The following is a 10015-nucleotide window of genomic DNA, read 5'->3' as shown; positions in this document are numbered from 1 at the left end:
AGTGTCTTTTAGTTTCATGGCTGCAGTCACCATTTGCAGTGATTTTGGAGCCCAAGAAAGTAAAGTCTCTCACTGTTTCCATTGTTTCCCCATCTATTTGCCATGAAGTGATGGGACTGGATGCCATGATCTTAGTTTTCTGAATGTTGAGTTTTAAGTCAACTTTTTCACTCTCCTCTTTCACTTTCATCAAGAGATTCTTTAGTTCTTCTTTGCTTTCTGCCATATAGTTATGTTTTATGACATCATTGGGAGACCTATGTGGATATCACACTCTCTGTTTTGAACTACCAGGACTATGGGAATAGGGTAGAATTTGATTGGGATAAGAGGTAACTTTTGGCCAATTTGGCCAGAAGACGTATGTTACATAAGGCAAATGACTCTCCAAGATCCAGCTCCAAATGAGCTTTTTATTCTGAAAAGCCAACCAGCTGTCCTCTCCTGAAGACACAGTCCTACAATCTCACTCTTGGCTCCTCCAGCTTCTGTCTTCCCTCTGACCCTACCTTGACCCCAGTGGACTGAGGACATCTGTCTCCAGCCCTGTCTTCCCCCAAGATTTGGAGCTCCTCAGCCCTCAGCAGGGGCTCATGCCTCTCTGGGAGAGGAGAGACTCATGACCTTTGTCTATGTGGATAATGAGAGGAAGAAGTAGATGCTACAAGCTCCCAAAGGCCCCTTGAAGTCCCTCTCCGACTCCCCAGACCCTGAGGACAAAGCTTCTAGGTTGGCTTCCTGGAGAGCAGCCTGCTGGAAACCTACAGCAGGGATAAAGCACACAGGATCACTTCCAGGAGCCCGAGGTGTGACTCCACCCCTGCTTGTGGGCACCACTGAGAGCATCAGGCAGGAGAGCATCATCAACCCTTCCCTGCTGGCTGCTTCATGGAAGAGGCAGGCCAGGCTGAGGGCAATCAGAAGGGAGAGGGTAGGAAAGTAGAATCAGACAGTTGTGGGTAGCTCTGGCCAGCCTAGGGATAGAGTCAGGGCTGGGGAGAAGGTCCAAAAGAGAGGCTTTCATTCCCAAGAGGCTGCTGGGGCTCTTCTCTGTTTACCCATTCTGAATCGTTGGTTCTCACCCAGCCTAGGTTCGCTTTGCTGCTTCTAGGTCAGCAGTTCTTAACCTGGGGTGGTTCTGTCCTACAGTTGACATTGGACATGTTCAGAGATAGCTTGGTTGTCATGATCTTGGAATGGAGGGATGCTACAGATACCTGGTGTCTTGATGCCTGGGATGCTGTTACATACTGAGCAAATGTAATAGTCTGGCACTCCTGTCCCAACTGATGAACCATTTTCGATCAATTATTATTAACTGAAGTTCATAGTTTACCTTAGAAGTCTCTCTTTGTGTTGTAACTTCTATGCATTTTAACAAATTTGTTATGATATGGTATGAATTTGCTGGTGTACAGAGCATGTTATATTTTAATTTTCACCATTGTACATTCCAACCAGCAGTGCAGGAGGATTTCCCTCTTCCCATTGCCCAATGACCATGGCATTTTCCAATTTGGGAAATTGAATATGTACATGTGAATATGTACACAGTGAAATTCCATTGCTTTCATTCATTCCCCCCAGTCCCTTCTTCGAGCATCTTTTCATTTGCCTGAGTAACTCCTGTGATTTCTCTTTTCATATCTTTTGCTCATACCTATATCAAAGTACCTACTTCTTCTTTATTCTTCTTGAGAGTGTTACCTATTTTAGACAGTGCAGATGATCTTGTACCAATTTTCCATCTGCTTCTTAACTTTATTCAGGATATCTTTTGTGGAACCAAAATTCAAAATGCTGATGCTTTCATGTCACCTTTAGGTTTGTGCTTTAGAAGTTTTGTTTAGGAAGTCCTTCTCCACTCACAGCTTGATCAACAAAGTAGTTCTCATACACTCCCTCCCATTAACTCTATGGTTTATATTGCATATATATGTCTTGAATCCATCTGGATTCCACCTTGTATGTGGTCTTGGGTAGAAATTCAGATGAATTTTGCTTCATAAAAGAATCAGTCTTCCCACCAGAAACTAGTAAACAATGCCATATTTATCAAATATTAGATTTTTTTATAATGATGGGGTATTTTCTGAGTTATCCATTCAATGTACCAGTGTCTTTTTCTATTCTTGGTTCACACTGTTAAAAATGACTGTGACTCTATAATGTGTCACAATATCTGGGAAGACATACAATATTTCTCCTGTTTGCTTCAATTTATAAGATGTATAGTTTCACTCTGACTTTATTTTTAGAAGAAGTTAGTATAATTATTAAATTTATTATCCATTCATGGAGTAGTTAATGCAATTGTGCTGACAGGATAATTTAGGGAAGAAGAGATATTATTACCATATTAGGTCATCCCATTCAAGAGTATGTACGATTTTACATGTATTCCAGTCATCCTCTACATGTTTGTTAAAGAGTAAAATATTTGTCTCAGGAGATATTGCATGTCTTTGGTTAAATCCTAGATATTTTGTATAAGAGCTTTTCAAAATGTCATATGAGGACCCATGGGTTTCCAGGGACCATTTCTAGAGGGCCATCAGATCCTTATTTTCCCAGCTCAGGTCAGGAGGTATTTTTGTCATATGCTTCATTGCCACAGATGAAGTTAAGCATCAAACACCAGAATCTAGTTGTCTTGCAGTCGGCCAGAAATCAAACATATTTGAGAAAATCTGAAACCAGACCACTATTCTCACTAGTTTTTGAAAATGCAGCTGCTTTCCTAAAAGTGTTGCTATATTAAAATGTAATGGGTTTATTATTGTTCTTTTAAATGTGCAAATACTAAATATTTTAAATCATTCTCAGATTCAATTCCTAAAATGGTGAAGATCAGTAGTGATAACTCACCCAAAGAAAAGACCTTTTGCAAGCACAATAATTTTTGTTTCAAGGATCCTGAGAACAAGATGTTTAGGGCTTTTCTTTATAGTCTGTGTCACTGCTGCCAGTCTTATGCTCAGTTCAGTTCAGTCATTCAGTCTTTCCAACTCTTTGCAACCCCATGGACTGCAGCCAGGCTTCCCTGTCCATCACCAAATCCTGAAGCTTGCTCAAACTCATGCCCATCAAGTCAGTGATATCATTCAGCCATCTCATCCTCTGTCATCTCCTTCTCTTCCTGCCTTCAATCTTGCCCAGCATCCGGGTCTTTCCAAAGAGTCAGTTCTTCGCATCAGGTGGCCAAAGTATTGGAGTTTGAGCTTCAACATCAGTCTTTCCAATGAATATTCAGGACTGATTTCCTCTGGATTGACTGGTTTGATCTCCTTGCAGTCCAAGGGACTCTCAAGAGTCTTCTCCAACACCACAGTTCAAAAATATCAATTCTTTGGCACTCAGCTTTCTTTATAGTCCAATTCTCACATCCATACATGACTACTGGAAAAACCATAGTTTTGACTAAATGGACCTGTATCAGCAAAATAACATCTCTGCTTTTTAATATGCTGTCTAGGTTTCTCACAGCTTTTCCTCTAAGGAGCAAGCATCTTTTAACTTCATGGCTGCAATCACAATCTGCAGTGATTTTTGAGCCCAAGAAAATAAAGTCTCTCACTGTTTCCATTGTTTCCCCATCTATTTGTCATGAAGTGATGGACCAGATGCCATGATCTTCGTTTTCTGAATGTTGAGCTTTAAGCCAACTATTTCACTCTCCTCTTTCACTTTCATCAAGAGGCTCTTTAGTTCCTCTTCACTTTCTGCCATAAAGGTGGGGTCATCTGCATACCTGAGGTTATTGATATTTCTCCCAGCAATCTTGATTCCAGCTTGTGCCTCATCCAGCCTGGCATTTCATATGATGTACTCTGCATGTAAGTTAAATAAGCAGGGTGACAATACACAGCCTTGACATAATCCTTTCCCAATTTGGAACCAGTCTGTTGTTCCATATCCAGTTCTAATTGTTGCTTCTTGACTTGCATACAGGTTTCTCAGAAGGCAGGTAAGGTGTTCTGTTATTCCCATCTCTTTAAGAATTTTCCACAGTTTGTTGTCATCTACATGGTCAAAGGCTTTGGTATAGTAAATAAAGCAGAAGTAGATATTTTTTCTGGTATTCTCTTGCTTTTTTAATGATCCAACAGATGTTGACAATTTGATTTCTGATTCCTCTGCCTTTTCTAAATCCAACTTGAACATCTGGAAGTTCACGGTTCACGTACTGTTGAAGCCTGACTTGGAGAATTTTGAGCATTATTTTTCTAGTGTGTGAGATGAGTGCAATTGTGTGGTGGTTTGAACATTCTTTGGCATTGCCTTTCTTTAAGATTGGAATGAAAACTGACCTTTTCAGTCCTGTGGCCACTGCTGAGTTTTCCAAATTTACTGGCAAATTGAGTGCAGCACTTTCACAGCATCATCTTTTAGGATTCAAAATAACTCAATTGGAATTCCATCATCTCCACTAGCTTTGTTTGTAGTGATGCTCCCTAAGGCCCACTTGACTTTGCATTCCAGGATGTCTGGCTCTGGGTGAGTGATCACATCGTGATTATCTGGGTCATGAAGATCTTTTTTGTAGAGTTCTGTGTATTCTTGCCACCTCTTCTTAATATCTTCTGCCCCTGTTAGTTCCATACCATTTCTGTCCTTTATTGAGCCCGTCTTTGCATGAAATGTTCCCTTGGTTTCTTTAATTTTCTTAAAGAGATGTCTAGTCTTTCCCATTGTATTGTTTTCCTCTATTTCTTTGCATTGATCACTGCGGTAGACTTTTTTTTTTTAATAAATTATTCAACTGCATTTTATTTTTTACTTTACAATATTGTATTGGTTTTGCCATACATCAACATGAATCTGCCACTGGTGTACATGTGAAGTAGACTTTCTTATCTCTCCTTGCTATTCTTTGGAACTCTGCGTTCGAATGGGTATCTTTCCTTTTCTCCTTTGCCTTTAGCTTCTCTTCTTTTCTCAGCTATTTGTAAGGCCTCCTCAGACAAAAATTTTGACTTTTTGCATTTCTTTTTCTTGGGGATGGTCTTGATCACTGCCTCCTGTACCATGTCATGAAACTCCATCCATAGTTCTTCAGGCACTCTGTCTATCAGATCTAATCCCTCGAATCTATTTGTCACTTCCACTGTATAATTGTAACAGATTTGATTTAGGTTAGATCCAAATGGTCTACTGGTTTTCACTACTTTCTTCAAGTCTGAATTTTGCAATAAGGAGTTCATGATCTGAACCACAGTTAGCTCCCAGTCTTGTTTTTTCTCCATCTCTGGCTGAAAAGAATATAATCAATCTGATTTCAGTATTGGCCATCGGGTAATGTCCATTTGTAGAGTCATCTCTTATGTTGTTGAAAGAGGGTGTTTGCTATAACCAGTCTATTCTCCTGGCAAAGCTCTATTAGCCCTTGCCCTGTCTTATCCTACTTAACTTAAATTATATGTATTAAATGATAATCACTGGTGTAATACTATGAGAAATACTATCTTTCTTTGTTGTCGATCTTGCCTTCTGAAACTTTGTGCTTCTGTTGTTCTAATAAACTTCATTTTCATTCTTTCAACTTCTCTGTGTGCATAATCATGTTTATTCCCTTCCAACCTTGCATGCCTTCTCTCTTTTCCTTTCCTTAGTGCACTGCTCAAGGCTTTCAGTTCCATGTTCAAGGACAGCAGAGACAGTAAGTAACCTTGGATTCTTGCTCCTAAAATAATGCATCTAAAGTTCCCCATTAGTAACCTATTTGCTAGTTTTGTAGCACATATTCTGTTTTAAGGTGTTTTTGTATTGAAATGCAGTTGAATTTCACAATGTTGCACGAGTTTCTGGTGTCCAGCATAGTGACCCAGTAATTTTACAGATTACATTCTGTTAAACGTTATTATAAGACAATGGCTACAATTTCCTATGCTATACAATATTTCTTTGTGGCTTATCTATTTATACACAGAAGTTGGAAACTCTCAATCCCCTACCCTTAGTTTTTCCCTCACCTCTTCCCTCACCACTTTGGTACTTACTAGTTTGTTTTCTGTACCTGTGAGTCTGTCTCTGTTTTACATATACATTTGTGTGTATTAGTCTTTAGATTACAATTATAAGTGATATCACACAATATTTGCATTTCTCTTTCTTATTTCACAAGCATAATATTGTCTGGATCCACCCAGCTGTTGCAAGTGGCAGAATTCCATTCTTCTTATGGCTGAATAATATTCCATTACATTATTATTTATATTAATAATATTATTAATCTTCTTAAGCCATTTATCTATCTGCTGTTTGGGCACTTGGGATACTCCAAATCATGGCTCTTGTAAATTGTCCTGCTATGAACACTAAGGTGCATGTATATTTTCACATAAGTGTTTTCATTTCTTCCAAATGTATAACCAGGAGTGGAATTTCTGAATGATATGGTAGTTCTCTTTTTAGTTTTTTTTTTTTTTAGAAACCTCTATACTATTTTTCATAGTGGCTGCACCAATTTGCATTGCCACGAGCAATGTACAAGGGTTCCTTTTTCTTCACATCATCTCAAACATTTGTTATTTCTAGACTTTGTTGATAGCCCTTCTGACAGATGTACAATGATAGCTCTTTTTATTGTTTGCATTTCTCTAATAATTAGCAAGGCTGAACATCTTTTCCTGTTCCTGTTAGCCAACTGTATGTCTTCTTTGGAAACCTGAGGACTCAGATCTTCTACCTATTTTTTGATTAGGTTGTTTTTTGATATTGAGATGTATGATTATGTTTTGGATATTAACCCTTTTCAGTCATATTTTCTTCCATTCTGTAGGCTGTTTTCTTGTTTTGTCCATGTTTCCCTTGCTGTGCAAAAGCTTTTAAAGTTAATTAGGTTCCATTCACTTATTTCTGCTTTTTCTTTTGGTTTAGGAGACAAAAATATTGCTATAATTTATGTCAAACATGTTCTGCCCATGTTTTCTCCCAGGAATTTCGTGGGAGAGGTAAAGACATTTACGTCTTTAATCCATTTCAGTTTATTTTTTAATATGTTGTGAGAAAATGTTCTAATTTCATTGTTTTACACCTAGTTCAGTTTTTCCAGCAACACTTATTGAAGAGACTATCTTTTCTCCAATTTATATTCTGGTCTATTTTGTCATAGATTAAATGAACATAGGTGTGTGGGTTTATTTATGATCTCTCCATTCGGTTCCATTGATTGTATGTGTCTGTTTTGTGCCAGTACTTAAAGTGTATATTCTTTACCTAGCTAAGAAAATCCCTTTCCGTAACATGTTGCGGAGGCTTTTTAAAATCATAACTGATTGTGTGTGTATATATAAATATATATGTGTGTGTATATATACACACACATATATATATCATTCATTATGTTGTATATATAAAACAATATTTTATGTATATATACTAATACTTATATTAAATACATGCCAATTTTTAAAATCATAAATATAGGACTGAAATTTTAGGAAATAGATTCCTGCCTTGATAGAAATAATTATATGATTTTTTGCTTTAGTTTATTCACCTGATGAGTCAGATGGTAGGTTTTCTGATGTTGCACCATTCTTGTCATGTACGGGAGAAGTCAAAACACTTTATCATCGTACACTACTTTTGAAAAAAGAATGGATTTGACTAGGCTATGTCTTCTTGCTGCTGCTGCTGCTGCTGCTGCTAAGTTGCTTAAGTCGTGTCCGACTCTGTGCGACCCCATAGACAGCAGCCCACCAAGCTCCCCCATCCCTGGGATTCTCCAGGCAAGAACACTTAGTTTTTAAAACTTTGCATGGGTAGGTGAAATGGACCCATAATTTTCATTTCTTATTAGCATTCAACTTGATTTAGAACCAAGATTGCATTAACTTAATGAAAAGGGGAGAGCATACTTCATATGATTTTTCTGGCTTTTAGAAATGAGTATAAGATACTCCTCAAATGTTCCTTAAAAATTTAAGAGAGGTTACCTGAAAACCCACTGGGGCCAAGGTTATTGAGGAATGACTGCATTTCATCAAATTTTTCAGTTTCCTCAAAATTGACTTGAGTCCCCAAGGTCTCTATTTTTTCTAGCACCAGATTTGGAATTTTATAGTTTTCTAAGCTACATTTCCATATATATTCTAAACTTATTTCCTTAGTGTATTATTTCAAATTTCCTAACTTGTATTTTTCTATCTTTATTAATTTAAAAATATCCATTATTTCTCTAGTTATTTTTCAATTTTATTTTTTGTGTTTTCTTATTGGCATCTTCTCCTTGTTTTAATCTTCTACAACAACCTGATTTTGATTTTATTAAGCATGACTTTCTTCTTGTAAAAATTTCTCCATAAATATATTGAAAGCTGTGTGTTTTTTTTTTTTTTACTTTACAATATTGTGTTGGTTTTGCCATACATTGGCTTGAATCCGCCACAGGTGTACATGTGTTCTCCATCCCAAACCCCTCTCCCACCTCCCACCCCATCCAATCCCTCTAGGTCATCCCAGTGCACCAGCCCCAAGCATCCAGTATCATGCTGAGTAATATTCCATTGTATATATGTACCACAGCTTTCTTATCCATTCATCTGCTGATGGACATCTAGGTTGCTTCCATGTCCTGGCTATTGTAAACAGTGCTGCGATGAACATTGGGGTACACGTGTCTCTTTCAATTCTGGTTTCCTTGGTGTGTATGCCCAGCAGTGGGATTGCTGGGTCATATGGCAGTTCTATTTCCAGTTTTTTAAGGAATCTCCACACTGTTCTCCAGAGTGGCTATACTAGTTTGCATTCCCACCAATAGTGTAAGAGGGTTCCTTTTTCTCCACACCCTCTCCAGCATTTATTGCTTGTAGACTTTTGGATCACAGCCATTCTGACTGGTGTGAAATGGTACCTCATAGTGGTTTTGATTTGCATTTCTCTGATAATGAGTGATGTTGAGTATCTTTTCATGTGTTTGTTAGCCACCTGTATGTCTTCTTTGGAGAAATGTCTATTTAGTTCTTTGGCCCATTTTTTGATTGGGTCGTTTATTTTTCTGGAATGAGGTGCAGGAGTTGCTTGTGTATTTTTGAGATCAGTTGTTTGTCAGTTGCTTCATTTGCTATTATTTTCTCCCATTCTGAAGGCTGTCTTTTCACCATGCTTATAGTTTCCTTTGTTGTGCAGAAGCTTTTAAGTTGAATTAGGTCCCATTTGTTTATTTTGCTTTTATTTCCATTACTCTGGGAGGTGAGTCATAGAGGATCCTGCTGTGATGTATGTCAGAGAATGTTTTGCCTCTGTTCTCCTCTAGGAGTTTTATAGTTTCTCGTCTTACGTTTAGATCTTTAATCCATTTTGAGTTTATTTTTGTGTATGGTGTTAGAAAGTGTTCTGCTTTCATTCTTTTACAAGTGGTTGACCAGATTTCCCAGCACCACTTGTTAAAGAGATTGTCTTTTCTCCATTGTATATTCTTGCCTCCTGTGTTTTTTCATAGTACAAATTTAGTTTAAAATTTGTGATTATGTGTTTCAATTATTTAATTATAAAATTTTATAAAGTATTAAAATTTACTTTACATTTTACTACTGTTACAAAGTATTATTTAATACAACCTTTAGCTCCCAAACACAGTGGATCTAAGAAGCTACTAAACAACAATGTCTACTTTTAATGCACTGTAATCTACCTCATTTTTATACTTGAAATTCATGGAAAATGTCTTTATGTCCTATATACAAGTTCAGTTTTTGTAAAAGTTCCATGAACTCTTTAAAGAAAATGTTTACTATCTCTTTATTTAAGAGTCTAAATATATCCAATAACTAATTTATGCTGTTCTGTTCTTAGTCACTCAGTCATGTCCAAGTCTTTGCAATCCCATGGACTGTAGCCTGCCAGGCACCTCTGTCCATGGGGATTCTCCAGAAAAGAATACTGGAGTGGGTTACAATGCACTCTCTAGGGGATCTTCTCAACCCAGGGATAGAACCCAAGTCTCACACATTGCAGGCAGATTCTTTACTAAGCCACCATTTACAAATATTATTAATTGCATTCTAATTAA

General features: G+C 37.5%; 1 protein-coding gene across 1 annotated transcript in view; it reads left to right on the top strand.

Annotated features, from left to right (window-relative positions):
* The window catches only part of LOC104984313 (olfactory receptor 10H3-like), a 13340-nt gene that overhangs the window by 921 nt on the left and 2404 nt on the right, over nt 1-10015 (top strand). The window lies entirely within an intron of this gene.

The sequence above is a fragment of the Bison bison genome, unplaced genomic scaffold (assembly GCF_000754665.1).
Source record: "Bison bison bison isolate TAMUID 2011002044 unplaced genomic scaffold, Bison_UMD1.0 scf7180017863978, whole genome shotgun sequence".
Taxonomy (NCBI): domain Eukaryota; kingdom Metazoa; phylum Chordata; class Mammalia; order Artiodactyla; family Bovidae; genus Bison; species Bison bison.
The sequence above is the reverse complement of the archived record's forward strand: the minus strand, read 5'-3'. Positions and strand labels throughout refer to the sequence as shown.